Here is a 16,154-nt window from a genome sequence, read left to right as displayed (position 1 = left end):
GCTTCTAGAGATTACCTGGATAGTTGTGCCGGTTCTCTTTTCAGGGAAAGAACACCGGATGAAGCTGAAATCCTATTGAATAATATGTTGACAAATGAAAATAATTGGGCACCTCCTGAGCCAACTCCTGCTCCAATTACTGAGCCTATTCCTAAACCAACTCCGAAGAAGAGAGGTGTTCTATTTCTCAGTCCCGAAGATATGCAAGAGGCAAAGAAATCTATGAAAGAAAAAGGTGTTAAAGCTGAAGACGTTATGGATTTACCTCCTATTGAAGAAATACATGGTCTTAATATACCGCCTGTTGAAGAAACATATGATCTCAATTCTTTATTTACTAAAGAACCTCCTGATCTCGATATCCCGACACAGGTAGTAAAGGTAAATTCTCTCTATAGATATGATAAAGCTGAAGTCCCTCCTACTAAAATTGCTAGTCAGTGCTTGGATGAGTTTGATAACTTTATGTTTAAGCAAGACGACTTCAATGCTTATTTTGGTAGACAATTAAAAGAAAATGCTTATATGATTAGACGCTTGGGTGATTATATGGCTAATATTAAAGGTGAACTTAAACTTGTTAGCAAACATGCTTCTATGGTTACCACTCAAGTAGAACAAGTACTTAAGGCTCAAAAAGAAGTGCTTGATGAAACGAATAGTAAGAAAAATGATTATGCTGTTAGAGTGGCTACTAGAACTGGTAGAATGACTCAGGAACCTTTGTATCCTGAAGGCACCCTAAGAGAATCGAGCAAGATTCTCAAATAAATAATATTGATGTTCCTAGTTCTTCTAAAAAGAAGAAGAAGAAAAATGATAGAACTGTGCAAACTTCTAGTGAACCTATTGCTGAACCACCTGATAATCCAAATTATATTTCTATGTCTGATGCTGAAACACAATCTGGTAATGAACATGAACCTAGTGAAAATATTAATGATAATGTTCATGATGATGCTCAACCTAGTAATGATAATGATGGAGAAATTGAACCTGCTGTTGATCTTGATAACCCACAATCAAAGAATCAACATTATGATAAAGATTCTTTGTTGCTAGGAAACATGGTAAACAAAGAGAACCTTGGGTTCATAAACCCATGCCTTTTCCTCCGAAACCATCCAAGAAAAAGGATGATGAGGATCTTCAGCGCTTTGCTGAAATGATTAGGCCTATCTTTTTGCGTATGAGATTAACTGATGTGCTCAAAACAAATCCTTATGCTAAATATATGAAGGATATCATTACTAATAAAAGAAAGATACTGGAAGCTGAAATTTCCACCATGCTTGCTAATTATACTTTTAAGGGTGGAATACCAAAGAAACTTGGAGACCCCGGAGTACCTACTATACCGTGCTCCATTAAAAGAAATTATATTAAAACTGCTTTATGTGATCTTGGAGCCGGTGTTAGTGTTATGCCTCTCTCTTTATATCATAGACTTGACTTGAATAAGCTGACACCTACTGAAATATCTTTGCAAATGGCTGATAAATCAACTGCTATACCTGTCGGTATCTGTGAGGATGTGCCTGTTGTGGTTGCAAACGTTACTATTTTAACGGACTTTGTTATACTTGATATTCCCGAGGATGATAGTATGTCTATTATTCTTGGAAGACCTTTTCTTAATACTGCAGGGGCTATTATGGATTGCAACAAAGGCAATGTCACTTTTCATGTTAATGGTAATGAGCATATGGTACACTTTCCGAGGAAACAACCTCAAGTTCACAGTATCAACTCTATTGGAAAAATTCCATCGATTATATTTGGAGATTTTGAATTTCCTCTTCCTACTATCAAGAAGAAATATGATATTCTTATTATTGGGGATGTGCATATCCCCGTTGAGGTAACTTAGTGTTATTCAAAATTTCTCCGGTTTCATGATTATCGGAATGAGTTTGTTAACAAGACTTGATCAACCTTGTTAGTGGATTCTTTTTTATGAGCATGAGATGGATGAAACTAGAAGCACAAACTTCTGTTATTTATATTAAGTAAAGTAAAAATAGTACTTTCAGTCTGTTTCCTGACTTATCTGTGCAATATAAAAATATCCCAAAAATAAAAGTCCTCAGAATGACATGCCAATTTAATATGATTTTTTCGGGAATATTTGAGGATTTACTGTGCAAAAATTACCACGGGAGGAGCTGCCACCTGGCCACGAGGGTGGTGGGCGGCCCCCTAGGGCGCGCCCCCCTACCTCGTGGGCCCACGGTGGCCCTCCTCCACTTATCCCAGCACCCATCTTCTTCCTCTGTCTCACACAAACCCAAAAAAACAACTCAAGCACGAGTTCCAGCCACTTTTGCTGTGATTTTCGATCTCCTTGCTCAAAGCACCTCTCGCAAAACGGCTTGGGGAGATTGTTCCTTGGTATGTGACTCCTCCATTGGTCCAATTAGTTTTTGTTCTAGTGCTTTATTCTTTGCAAATTTTTGCTGCATAGGTGACCATGTTCTTGAGCTTGCATGTCAAATTTATATGGTTCTAAGTAGTTCTAATGCTTGATATAGGCTCTAGGCACTTGTAGGAGTAGTTGCTATCAGTTTTATTGAAGTTGGTTCACTTTTGTTTGAAGTTACTAAAAATTTCAGAATCTTTCAGAGAAAAACAATATGCTTAGGAAGATGTTCCAAGGTGGTTCCTCTAAGAAGCAAGGACCCAGGATTGCTATGCGCGATGCTGACGAGGATCCACCAAGAGACGCTCCAGTACGGCCTTGCGAATGGCCGTCGGAAAATTTTATGGACCGTGCGGGAATTAAAGAAGAATTCAAAGCATATTTGCGCAATGCCGATCTTGAGGATTTTGAGGCTAACAAATGCCCTCGGTATCATGATCTCACAAGTTCATTTGAGAGGAGGTTTGAGTATTCATCTTCGCGTAATTCTCCTTCAGTCATGTTTGATCTTTATGACAAATCTTATACCATGGACCTAGAGGATTTCACTCTTGTATGCAAACTTCCATCATGGGGCAGTATTAGGGATCCCCCTAAATCTGAATTTAGAAACTTTCTTGCTAGTATAACTGTAGGGGAATCTAGAGATATAACGCAGGCTACCATAGGGAGCATTCACTTTCCTGCTATACATTATTTTGCTCTCTTCATCGGTAGATGCATAAATGCTAAGGATGAAGCATGTCACATGTGTGTCCCTGATCTTAGCATTCTTAGGAGTGCTGTGTTAGGAGACCAATCTTATCATATGGGAGCCATTGTAGCTCGTAGGTTGCATCATAATAGACATAATGGAGATTTCTTTGGAGGAATTTATGCAACCCGCTTAGCTCATTTTCTTGAGATAGACATTCGTGAGGGTGATACGGAGTTGCCTCCTGCATATTTAGATTATGACTCTATGGCTTCGCACCAGTTTGTCGAGAGGCCTGAATCACCTCTCTCATATCGTTTAATTTTTGCTAAATGACGTGTTTTCCGTATTACTCTCCCTTCTCCTGCCTTCTTTGATTCACAGACAAAAAGAAGATATGTTATTACCAGAGAGGAGGCAGAAGAGTACGAGAGGAGAGCGGAGGCATCTCGACTCCACGTTGTAGCTCAGCAGGCGATAACCGATGCACATCAGTATGATCCCAACTATTCTTCCTCATCACAGTACGACCCCAACAACTATTATTATGGATATCCGCCAGGCCAGCCGTGGCCATATACCAACTTAGGCCAAAAGCCTAAGCTTGGGGGAGTACGTATTTCTCACCGACATTACATTTATGTTCACACACACTCATTACTAGATGTCGGTGCTCATACTTTTTCACTGTAATATCCATGCTAGTTTATTTTCTTTTTCCTTCTTTCTTCTTGTGTGTTTGTTAAACCTTAAGAAAAACAAAAAAATTAGTAGTAGTTTATTTTTCTGCTGTAGTAGTAATAATTAAAAAGAAAACCCAAAAATATTTCCCGTTCTTCTTTTGCTTGTTGTTGGGAGCTTTCCCATGTAAATAGTTTCATTTCTTTTCTTTTCTTTCGGGGTCAGTAGGAGAAGACCATAATCAAATTGTTGAAGTGGCTCTTATATGCATTATTGTTGATTTAACCCAGAGCCCATATTGCCTTGTCTTCTCCTGTTTATTGAATGCTCACAGATTCCAGCTTAGTCCAATGCACGTACACTCTTATTATTATTCACACCATTCGGTCGTGCAAGTGAAAGGCAATTATGATGATATATGATGGACTGATTGAGATGAGAAAAGCTGGTATGAACTCGACCTTTGTTGTTTTTGTAAATATGATGAGTCCCTCGTTCTTGATTCAGCTTATTATGAATAAACATGTTTGCAATGACAATTAGAGATCATAGTTGCTTGTTACATGCTTGATTAGCTATGAGTTATAATGATTTACCTTGTATGCCAACATGCTATTGAGATGATTATGATGTGGTATGATGGGGTGGTATCCTCCTTTGAATGATTTAAGTGACTTGACTTGGCACATGTTCACGCATGTAGTTGAAACAAAATCAACATAGCCTTCACGATATTTATGTTCATGGTGGATTATATCCTACTCATGCTTGCATCAAATATTTATTAATTTTAATGCATGTACATGGCTGTTGTCGCTCTCTAGTTGGTCGCTTCCCAGTCTTTTGCTAGCCTTCACTTGTACTAAGCGGGAATACTGCTTGTGCATCCAATCCCTTAAACCCCAAAATTATTCAAGATGAGTCCACCATACCTACCTATATGCGGTATCTACCTGTCGTTCCAAGTAAATTTGTATGTGCCAAACTCTAAACCTTCAAATAAACATTCTGTTTTGTATGCTCGAATAGCTCATGTATCAACCAAGGCTGTCCTTATCTTCCATGTTAGGCGGGTTATTCTCAAGAGGAGTGGACTCCACTCCTCACTCACGAGAAAATGGCTGGTCACCGGGATGCCCAGTCCCATGCTTTATCCAAACTAAATCAAAATTAATTGCAAACAAAACTCCCCCTGGGACCTGATGTATGTTTGAGGCACTCGTTGTTTCGAGAAAGCAATGGATTGATGCTTGTTGGTGGAGGGGGAGTATAAACTTTACCATTCTGTTTGGGAATCACCTATAATGTGTTTAGCATGGAAGATATCGCCATCTCTTAGTTGTTACGTTGACAATGAAAGTATACCGCTCAAAATACAATTTATGTCTATTTCAAAACCGAGCTCTGGCACCTCTACAAATCCCGGATTCCCTCTGTGAAGGGCCTATCCATTTACTTTTATGTTGAGACATCACCCTCTTATTAAAAAGCACTAGATGGAGAGCACAGCTGTCATTTTCATTCATCACTATTAATCTATGTTGGGTATGACTATGATTGGATCTCTTTTACCATGAATTACAATGTCTAGTCAGTCCTTGATCTTTAAAGGTGCTCTGCATTTATGTTTTGCGGTCTCAGAAAGGGCTAGCGAGATACCATCTTGTTATATCATATTACGATTGTTTTGAGAAAGTGTTGTCATCCGAGATTTATTATTATGACTTGCTAGTTGATTATGCTATTGATATGAGTAATTATGAGACCTGAGAATTATTGCAAATGTGGTTAGTTATGATCTCTGCTGAAAACTTGAATGTTGGCTTGACATAGTTACAACAAGAAGAGCAAACAGAGTTTGTAAAAGTTTTTCTTTCTTTCTTTCAGTTTGTCAACTGAATTGCTTGAGGACAAGCAAGGTTTTAAGCTTGGGGGAGTTGATACATCTCCATCGTATCTACTTTTCCAAACACTTTTGCCCATGTTTTGGACTCTAACTTGTATGATTTGAATGGAACTAACCCGAACTGACGCTGTTTTCAGCAGAATTGCCATGGTGTTGTTTTATGTGCAGAAAACAAATATTTCTCGGAATGACCTGAAACTCCACGGAACATCTTAGAAAAAATAATAAAAAATCCTCGCCAAAGATGAGGACCAGGGGGCCCACACCCTTCTCACGAGGGTGGGGGCGCCCCCCCTAGGGCATGCCCCCTACCTCGTGGGCCCCCTGGATGCCCTCCGACGCCAACTCCAACTATATATATTTGCTTTCGGAGAGAATAAATCAGAGAGAATAAATCATCGCGTTTTACAATACGGAGCCGCTGCCAAGCCCTAAAACCTCTCGGGAAGGCTGATCTGGAGTCCGTTCGGGGCTCCGGAGAGGGGGATTCGTCGCCGTTGTCATCATCAACCATCCTCCATCACCAATTTCATGATGCTCACCGCCGTGCGTGAGTAATTCCATCGTAGGATTGCTAGACGGTGATGGGTTGTATGAGATTTATCATGTAATCGAGTTAGTTTTGTTAGGGTTTGATCCCTAGTATCCATTATGTTCTGAGATTGATGTTGCTATGACTTTGCTATGCTTAATGCTTGTCACTAGGGCCCGAGTGCCATGATTTCAGATCTGAACCTATTATGTTTTCATGAATATATGTGAGTTCTTGATCCTATCTTGCAAGTCTATAGTCACCTACTATGCTTTATGATCCGACAACCCCGAAGTGACAATAATCAGGACCACTCCCGGTGATGACCATAGTTTGAGGAGTTCATGTATTCACTATGTGCTAATGCTTTGTTCCGGTTCTCTATTAAAAGGAGGCCTTAATATCCCTTAGTTTCCAATAGGACCCCGCTGCCACGGGAGGGTAGGACAAAAGATGTCATGCAAGTTCTTTTCCATAAGCACGTATGACTATATACGGAATACATGCCTACATTACATTGATGAATTGGAGCTAGTTCTGTGTCACCCTATGTTATGACTATTACATGATGAACCGCATCCGACATAATTATCCATCACTGATCCGGTGCCTACGAGTTTTCCATATACTGGTTCTCGCTTATTTACTTTCCCGCTGCCGCTATTACAATCACTACAAAATACCAAAAATATTACTTTTGTTGTCTTTACTTTTGTTGCCGCTACCACCACTATCATATTACTTTGCTACTAAACACTTTGTTGCAGATACTAAGTTTCCAGGTGTGGTTGAATTGACAGCTCAGTTGCTAATACTTGAGAATATTCTTTGGCTCCCCTTCTGTCGAATCAATAAATTTGGGTTGAATACTCTACCCTCGAAAGTTGTTGCGATCCCCGATACTTGTGGGTTATCAAGAAACACCACCATGAATTGTTGAGTACTCCGGAATGAAAATTAGAAACGTTGAACCAAAAATGAAAAGAATTTGAAGGGTCTTGGAGAAAGACATTTGACTGATGACAACTCATTCTTACGTCAAACTCTAAAATGAATTTGAGGATAACTCCAGAAGATTAGAAGAGTCGGGTAAGATCCTGGGAAAGACCTATGGATTAGGGCCCACTCAAAAGATACACCATTGAAATGGTTACTTGAAAGGGAGATTACGCCGGTTGAATTAAATGGCTTGAATAAGATAACAACCTCAAGATAGTTTATGCGAATTAGCAATGGAAACATGAATCTCCTGAGATATCTTCAGCACTCCGGAACAATTGAATAGCAAGCGGGGAATGATTATGAGGTCCACCGGCATAAGAAAACATTTGAAACAAGGAGAGTATATGCTCAACAAAGCTTGAATTGAATCCACCGGAGAAGAAAACGAGTGAAGAGTGACGAACTTGAAGCTCCCTTAGCATCTTCATAAGAAACACCGGGTAAAACATTGAAAGAAAAGACTGAAGAGACTTCTCACAAATAAAAGGATACATGATTAAGAAATCTGAATCCTTGAAGAAAAAGGGTGGGAGGGCGGGAAAACAAAGGCAACTTGGGACGGATGAAACAAACACTGTTGAGAAGACTTTGAGTTGATATTGCGGATGTTGGAAATGATCGGATCCACTTGAAGAGGAGCACGTCGGTTGGAAAAGAATTGGCATGACAATCTCGATAATTAGAAGGATTAATGTTCACATAGGAATATGAGAACACCGCTCAGGAAAGGTATGGAATCAACACTTGACATTGAAGCAACTCAAATACCACAAACCGAAACAAAACAAGGGATTGGCTTGCAAAATAAGCAGGAAACAAACATATCATAGATCCCATATCGTATCATGTGTCTGTTGGAAAGATATTCTAGGAGCTACTTGAATTCCCGCTTATAAACTCCCGAAACTTTCTGGTTATGCAATCAGGTGTTGGGGATATAGGGGAAGCATAATATCTCACCCAAACTAACAATTCCTACATCCAGCTGTATCCATCCTTCAACACATAACCAAGAAACCTTCGGAAATCATGTACCTCAACCTTCGAAAAGCATCCGTTATACGAGTTATAGCAAGACTCCCGATCACCCGCCCTAGTACTGGGTGGCGTCGAGGTTATCTCACCAACAACTGCATAAAAGAGATTTTTGATGTCGGCGAACTCAGGTATTCCAGAACTTCAATGATAAAATTGTGACGACAACACCTCGGAGCTCAACTCCCCTGGAAACTTCCACAACCCCTAAATGTTAGGAGGCGCCAAGAACAATGTTCTCGTCACAAAACCATCAGAACGATTCCAAGATACCCGCATGATCCTAAATTTTTTAGTCAAATTTGAGAAGAGAAGAGTCAAAACTTCTACGTCAGGAGGCATCACTAGAGCGACGAAGGGACAGAGGAGTAAAAAGAATCCTACTCTCCGATATATATAATAAGACTCAAAACATTTTCTTCTAGATTCAACAACGTCAGCGATTCGATCAAGCAGGGGGCTCCTAAGTCGGGGATGACTCTGATTACCAACTTGTAACACCCACAATGCGGCTATATCTCCCACGTGTCGGGGCACGACTTAGAGGCATAGACGCATGGTAGGCTTGTTGCAAGAGGGGTAATCTTCACACATCCCATGTACTGAATAAGAAAGGGATAAAGAGTTGGCTTACAATCGCCACTTCACACAATACATAAATAATTCATACATCATCCAAATACAATCGAAGGTCTGACTACGGAACCAAAATAAAAGAAGACAACCCGAAATGCTAGATCCCCGATCGTCCCAACTAGGCTCCACTACTAATCAACAGGAAATGAAACAAAACAACGAACACGATCTTCATTGAGCTCCCACTTGAGCTCGGTTGCATCATCTGCACTGGTATCATCGGCACCTGCAACTGTTTGGAAGTATCTGTGAGTCATGAGGACTCATCAATCTCACACCCGCAAGATCAAGACTATTTAAGCTTATGGGTAGGATAAGGTAATGAGGTGAAGCTGCAGCAAGCACTAAGCATATATGGTGGCTAACATACGCAAATAAGAGCGAGAAGAGAAGCAACACAATGGTCTAGAAGCTAGAAGTGATCAAGAAGTGATCCTGAAACTACTTACGCACAATCGTAACACAAGAACCGTGTTCACTTCTCGGACTCCGGCGAAAAGAGACCATCACGGCTACACATGCGGTTGATGCATTTTAATTAAGTCAAGTGTCAAGTTCTCTACAACCAGATATTAACAAATTCCCATCTGCCCATAACCGCGGGCACAACTTTTGAAAGTTCAAACCCTATAGGGGTGTCCCAACTTAGCCCATCACAAGCTCTCATGGTCAACGAAGGATATTCCTTCTCCCAGGAAGACCCGATCAGACTTGGAATCCCGGTTACAAGACATTTCGACAATGGTAAAACAAGACCAGCAAAGCCAACCGATGTGCCGACAAATCTCAATAGGAGTCTCACATATCTCGTTCTCAGGGCAACACCGGATGAGACTAGCTATGAGTAAAACGAAACCTCAAGTTTCCCTGAGGTGGCCCTGCAGGCAGCTCGGTTCGAACCAACACTTACAGAAGCACTGGCCCGGGGGGTTAAAATAAAGATGACCCTCGGGAGCGCGACTCCCAAGGGAAAAGTAGGTGGTGGTGAGGCAAATGGTAAAACCAAGGTTGGGCCTTGCTGGAGGAGTTTTATTCAAAGCGAACTATCAAGGGGTTCCCATAACACCCAACCACGTAAGGAATGCAAAATCAAGGAACAAAACACCGGTATCATGGAAACTAGGGCGGCAAGAGTGGAACAAAACACTAGGCATAAGGCTGCTCACATAGGGCTCCACGGAGCTGACAGATCTGGGCCTCGGCCCAGTCGGTGCATGGATGAGGTGTGGCTGGGCCATGGCAAAGAAGCAGGCTGGGCCTGGCGCTTGCTTCGCTTGGTCAACGCGAGCGGACCTGCTCGTTACTGCTCGAATGAAACAGAGGAACAGCGCAGCGTGAAACAGGAGAGCGGCAGCGAGGAAGAGACGGAGGCGCAGGGGATGGAGGGGCGCGGCTCCATGCGCGGGACGACGACTTGAGGTCCGTGGGACGCCCGGGCAGAGGAGCTTGAGCTTCGGGCACGTGAGAGGACCGGCGATGTGGCGCCCCGGTGGTCGTGCTCGCGAGGGCGAGGTGGATGCAGGTGAGCGAGGCAGGGAAGCTTGGCGCGGCGTCTTCAGGGGACGCAGGGCGTAGCAGCGGCAGGTCTGGAATGCCGTATTGGACTTGGTGAGGCCCACGCGATGCGAGCAAGAGGGAGGATGGTGCGGCCGCTCGGGACAGCGGTCAACACACGCACGCACAGGCGAGAAGAAGCAGGGGAGGTTTGGCCTGATGGCGGTGGCGCATGGCCGGCTTGCTGGTCGCTGGAGTGGCTAGGCGAGGAGGAGGCCCGGCGGCAGAGTTCCATGGGCGACCTTGGGTGGTCTGCATGGGGAGACGAGGGGAAGGCAACGACAACGAGAGGATGATGCTCCTGCTGGTTTCCTTGACCAGAGTTGGAGACGGAGTGGAGCGCCGCTGGTCTCCGGCATGGCCGGTCCGACGAGGCACGGTGGGCGAAGGCGGGGTGCACAGGAGGAGCAAGACACATGGGATTTGTTGGATCTCCATCTAGCGGTCACAGATGGCGGATGGAGGGCTGATTTGAGGCCGGATTTGGTTGGCTGGGTGGGGATTGAGAGGTGGTGTGTGGTTGTTGCGAAGGGGATCCCGAGGTGGGAGAAAGACAGTGGCGGCGGCGGAGGATTTGATGGATGGGACATCTCCGTAGATTTTAGGGTTTGGTCCTATTATATATAGTGGTGGGATTAAGTTTAGGGGTCATACAGTACATCCGATCGAAATCGTACGGTGAGTAAAAATAAGGCTCGGGAGTCCAAATAAGAAAATGGTAATATTTTAGGGATGTTTGGGGATGATCCGGACCCAACGGTGACGACTGTCCGGGTCGGGTCCGGGGACAGCTTTCGGACGCGCACGCGAGGAGGGCCACGGGCTGACGAGAGAGGTTAGGTTGAGCCTGGTGGTAGGTAGTGGGCTGTGTAGACGGTGTAGGGAGGAAAGGGAGGGAAAACCCGGCAACCGTTTTCGGAGACCGAAAATGTCCGACGAGAAGACCGGCTATACTACCGCTATAGTTATCCGTTGGGGCATCAAACGGACTCCGAATGCGATGAAACTTGGGAGGTGGCCTACCTACAACATAACAGGACCGCATGCCAACTTTCAACCCAATCCGAGAACATTTTCCGGCCACTTATAAAATACTATTTCGGAGGTGTCACGGGCACGTGCAAGTGTGTTTGGGCTCAGAACGGACAACGGAGAGAACTAGGGAACCCGGACGGATGCAAGTTTTGAAAAGATGATGATGCAATGCACATGATGACAAGGCAAGAAGCAACACGCAAGTGAATGACATGGCAATGACGGCGAATAACTGGAAGACACCTGGCGCAACGGTCTCGGGGCGTCACAACTTGCATGCACACCGTTCGTTTATCTCTGTGATGCTTTAAGTATGCCTCGCACACATCCTATCTAGCTATCCCTTAATATAGAGATGTGTCACACAAACTCCTTCTCCCTACTAGCAAGATGCCCATGCATTGCATGGAACATCAAGATGCATTTGTATGAGTAGTTTATCTTGTGGGACAAAAGGATGAACGAGGGAATGCCTTATTTGCAAATGTGGAGGGGTGTGGGTATCTTTTTGCAAAATTGCCATAGTTTCCTTTCTATCCATCAGATATAAATCCGATGGCCTATATTGTAGGATGGCAGGAACACCATCATCACCAACTCTGTTTTTTATAAAAGTACAGATATGTAAGTGTCACTGCCCCCCACCCACCCACACACACACACACACTTCCCGACACCGAAGGAGTAGGGTGACAGCTCGATCTTGATACTAATCCATTGACTGGCTTCTCTCTCAAACACACACACACACACACACACACACACACACACACTAGCCGACACCGAAGGAGTAGGATGGCACCTCAATCTTGATAGTAATCTATCTATTCCTCTTTCAAACACAGACACACACACTTGCTAGTTGTGCCTTTATGCATACCGCGCACACTCGATATGTATTTCTTTCCCTCCCCCTCCCCACCCCCACCCCAACAATGATAGCAGAAGGGTGACAACTCGATCTGATCTTAATCTGTCAATTGGTTTCTCTCTCGAACATTGTGTCACTATGCCTCGCTCAGACACACTCGATACGTCTTTTTCTCTGTAGCGCCCTCGATATGTAGACTTCTCGCGCGCGTATAGTTGTAGTGATGATGACGCTGAACCCAATGTGCTTTGTTTTTACCGGCCTCATGTGATAGTTTTCACCCTGTTTTCCATTAATTAACAAGACAACCTTTTCTTTTTTACTACTAGTGAATCTGAAATCATTCGGGGCAGACATAAAATATATTACTTCACCCCAATCATCGCGGTAACTATTTTAAAAGAAACTATCTAGATGCCCGTGTGTTGCACGGAACATCAAGATGCATTTGTATCAGTAGTTTATCTTGTGAGAGACTACCAAGATGCCCATGCGTTGCACGGAACATCAAGATGCATTTATATGAGTAGTTTATTTGTGAGAGATGAATGAGGGAAGGCCTTATTTGCAAATGTGGAGAGGGGTGTGGGTATCTTTTTGCAAAATTGCCATAGTTTCCTTCCTATCCGTCAGATATAAATCGAACGGTCTATATTGCAGGATGGAAGGCACACTATCATCACCATCTCTATTTTTTATCTCTACTCCTATAAAAGACTCAGTTGGTGATGATGGTGTGTCTGCCATCCGTCGTTTCTGACCATCAGATCTGCATCTAACGATTATGATGTAAGTCGTGACTTTTTACAGCAAGACCCCACTTCCCTGCTCCAATTTGAAAAAAACCCCTTAGTATATTGAAACTAACCACATCCCTCCCCCACCTCATCAAAATAGCCACAAGGAATATATTTTGAGAGAAACCTAATACAAGTATATTTTTAGTGATATATACACCAAACTAGAGTGTTTTTCTTTCAAGTTTGTGACCGTGTTTTATTATATTTTGGATCCGTTGCAATGCACGTGCACATTGCTAGTAAGAGTAGAGAAAAGGATGAATGAGGGAAGGCCTTATTCGCAAACATGGAGAGGGGTGTGGGTATCTTTTTGCAAAATTGCCATAGTTTCCTTCCTATCCGTTAGATATAAATCCGACGACCTATACTGCAAGATGGCACGCACACCATCATCACAAACTCTGTTTTCTACTCCCCCCATTCCTAAATACTTGTCTTTTTACGGATTTTAACATGTGACTGCATACAAAGCAAAATGAGTGAATCTACACTCTAAAATATGTCTACATACACATCCATATGTGGTAGTCCATTTGAAATCTGAAAAAGACAAATATTTAGGAACAAATGGAGTATAAGAGTACACATGAAGATATATACCGAGCATGGTCTACACCAAAAATGTGCTGGACTAGTTAGCACCGGATGCTCGCAACGCGATGACCTGAGTTCGAATTATGTCTTTAACTTTAGATTTATATATATATATATATATATATATATATATATAGGTGGGTCTATAACAACACCCCTTAAGAGTCTTATTCTGCACACAATTCTTTATTCTGCTAACACCTTCGACCCCGCCCTCACTCTCACCTTCTTCCTCTCTCCTCCCCACTTCCCCTCCTAAAACACCCGACGCCTCCAGACACCACCAACAGCGCCCTCGCCGCCCCACCTAGCCCACTACCTTCCACGACCGGTACGTCCCCAACCCCCTCCAACCGCCTGCGCGGCCCCGTGTACCACCGCGCTGCCCACCACCTCCCACCGAGCCGCCCGGCCACCACCACCCAGCGTGCCGGATGCTGATCTGCCCCGCCGCCACGCCGGACAGCCATAGCAGCACTGGCCCGGCGCCACCCCTCCTAACTCGCCTTCTTCAAGAGCTCGGCGACGCGCCGCCACAGCCAAGCCCGCCCCACGCACCGCCCATGCTAACTCCATCCCCCAAAGCACCACCTTCGATCCACCGGGAGGGGCCGCGCTGCCTTCCACCTCACCCCGCCCCCGGCGAACACCCTTTCTTCCCTGCACCGGAGCTCCCTGCCGGCCGTGTGGCCTGCCTGCGATTTTGTTCCTCCCACCTTCTCGATCTAGCGCCAGATCCGTCGATCCCGGCAGGGAGCCTTTCTCGATCCACGCGCCAGATCCCCCCTCTGCTCCTCTCCCCTGCTCAGCCACAGGGCCCGCTCTCATGTCCACCGATCGTCGTGGACTTCCTCTTTGGAGTGAACTGTATGCGCAGCAAGCTGTGCCGCCAGTGGAGACGCCAGCAACCTCGAAGCTCTGCTCTCTGGGGGAGTGAGCTCCTACGCATCATGGTTTTCTGCTAGGCCTCGACGACCAGCTCATCTTCCACGACGACCGGAGAGGAAGTCCACTTCTTGGAGGAGCACAAAAAAGTTCTACTTGTCGGAATCAAAGGATTGAATGTGCGGTGCAGTCCGATCCCATGAACAGCGTGCCACGAGCCCTCCTATGGCCGCGCTCTCCCGCATTTGTAAGTTGTTCTCCCAGTGGTCTTGCATTCTCCTACTGTTGTAGTCCATCCTACAGTACGCATTGCCCCCACATGTGTTAAGCTCCGGCTCCCCTGGATGGAGCTCCCACTGACGAGGTTTTTTTAAGATGCAGTGCTGCAATGCGGCCGCGTGCAGCTCAATGGCATCATTTCTGCAGTCAACGCGGCCGCGTGCGGTTCCATGGCGTCCTCTTTCAATCCCACCACCACTGGGCTTCGTAGGTGCTCGGCTATCCGACGTGTGGATGGGTGCGGTATGCAGTTTACTTGGTGTCGGCAGGAGGTTCTCTAGCTGGCCGCTGGGAGACCTTTGCGGCTGAAAACAATTTGGAGTTCATTTTTGCGGTGAAGTGCATATGTAAAAGTACAGAATGGGCGTGTGTTTTGGAGAAGCTCATTTTTTTGCATTTTAAAAAAGGTTATGCATTGTGGAGTGCACTTAACTTTCAGGGTGCATGCAGTGCAGTAGGGCGGCCCATGCAGTGCGGCACTCATGGTCGTGTGTGTTGCTGAAGCGCTGGTCTTTTTCTCTAATTTTTTATACTCATGAGTACACAGTTTTATTTGGTGCAGTTCAATGCTTTGATCATGGAACGAAAACTGTGCCTATAACAAATTGTTGTGTGCAGCGCACTTCTTTTGGGATGAGAGAAAACATAAGTGCAAATGTGATCCACTAATTATTGTTCTTACGGTTCAGTTAACTATATTTTGCATTAATGGTTTCATTTTTCAAGCATGGGTTGATTCCAACAAGCATTAATGGTTCATTTTCAAGAGAAAAATGGATTGATGCAGCCCACTTCTAGGAGTCTTGTGGTTCACCGGCACCGCATTCAATAAGGAAGAAACAAAGTGTCTTTAGCAGATAGATGTGGCTTTGAAGCTTATTTTGTTGTCTCATGCAGTTTGTTATAATACTCCTCCATGGTTTGCTTAGTAAATAGGAAAAATATATATCTCAAAGAAGCTCGCTTTTCATTATATGTAGTTCACTCATTCAGTCCCTGCGGTCAAAAATGTCAAGCCATTCACTTTCGGTAGTGTCGCGACCTGTTTACGGTAGTCTTGAGGTTCACTTTTCATAGTATTACAGTTCGCCAATGCTTGACAGGAAGTGCACTCCACCTTGTTTGGGAAAATTTACGTCCCACAAAAAAAATCATGCAATGCACTTGTCTGTCCAATGAAGTGCGGTATTTCGTATGAAGCAGTGTGTTCTTCTTTCCCAGTTTGAGAAAA

At 44.2% G+C, this 16,154-nt stretch overlaps 1 long non-coding RNA gene across 1 annotated transcript; it reads left to right on the top strand.

Moving 5' to 3' along the window:
- Nucleotides 1-13,956: 13,956 nt before the first annotated feature.
- Nucleotides 13,957-15,453, top strand: LOC123185572 (uncharacterized). The gene is made up of 2 exons (XR_006493439.1): nucleotides 13,957-14,891; nucleotides 15,026-15,453. It is a non-coding gene; the product is annotated as an uncharacterized lncRNA (long non-coding RNA).
- The last annotated feature ends 701 nt before the right edge of the window (nucleotides 15,454-16,154 follow it).

The sequence above is a fragment of the Triticum aestivum genome, chromosome 2A (assembly GCF_018294505.1).
Source record: "Triticum aestivum cultivar Chinese Spring chromosome 2A, IWGSC CS RefSeq v2.1, whole genome shotgun sequence".
NCBI lineage: Eukaryota > Viridiplantae > Streptophyta > Magnoliopsida > Poales > Poaceae > Triticum > Triticum aestivum.
This window is presented reverse-complemented; position numbering and strand designations above follow the sequence as displayed.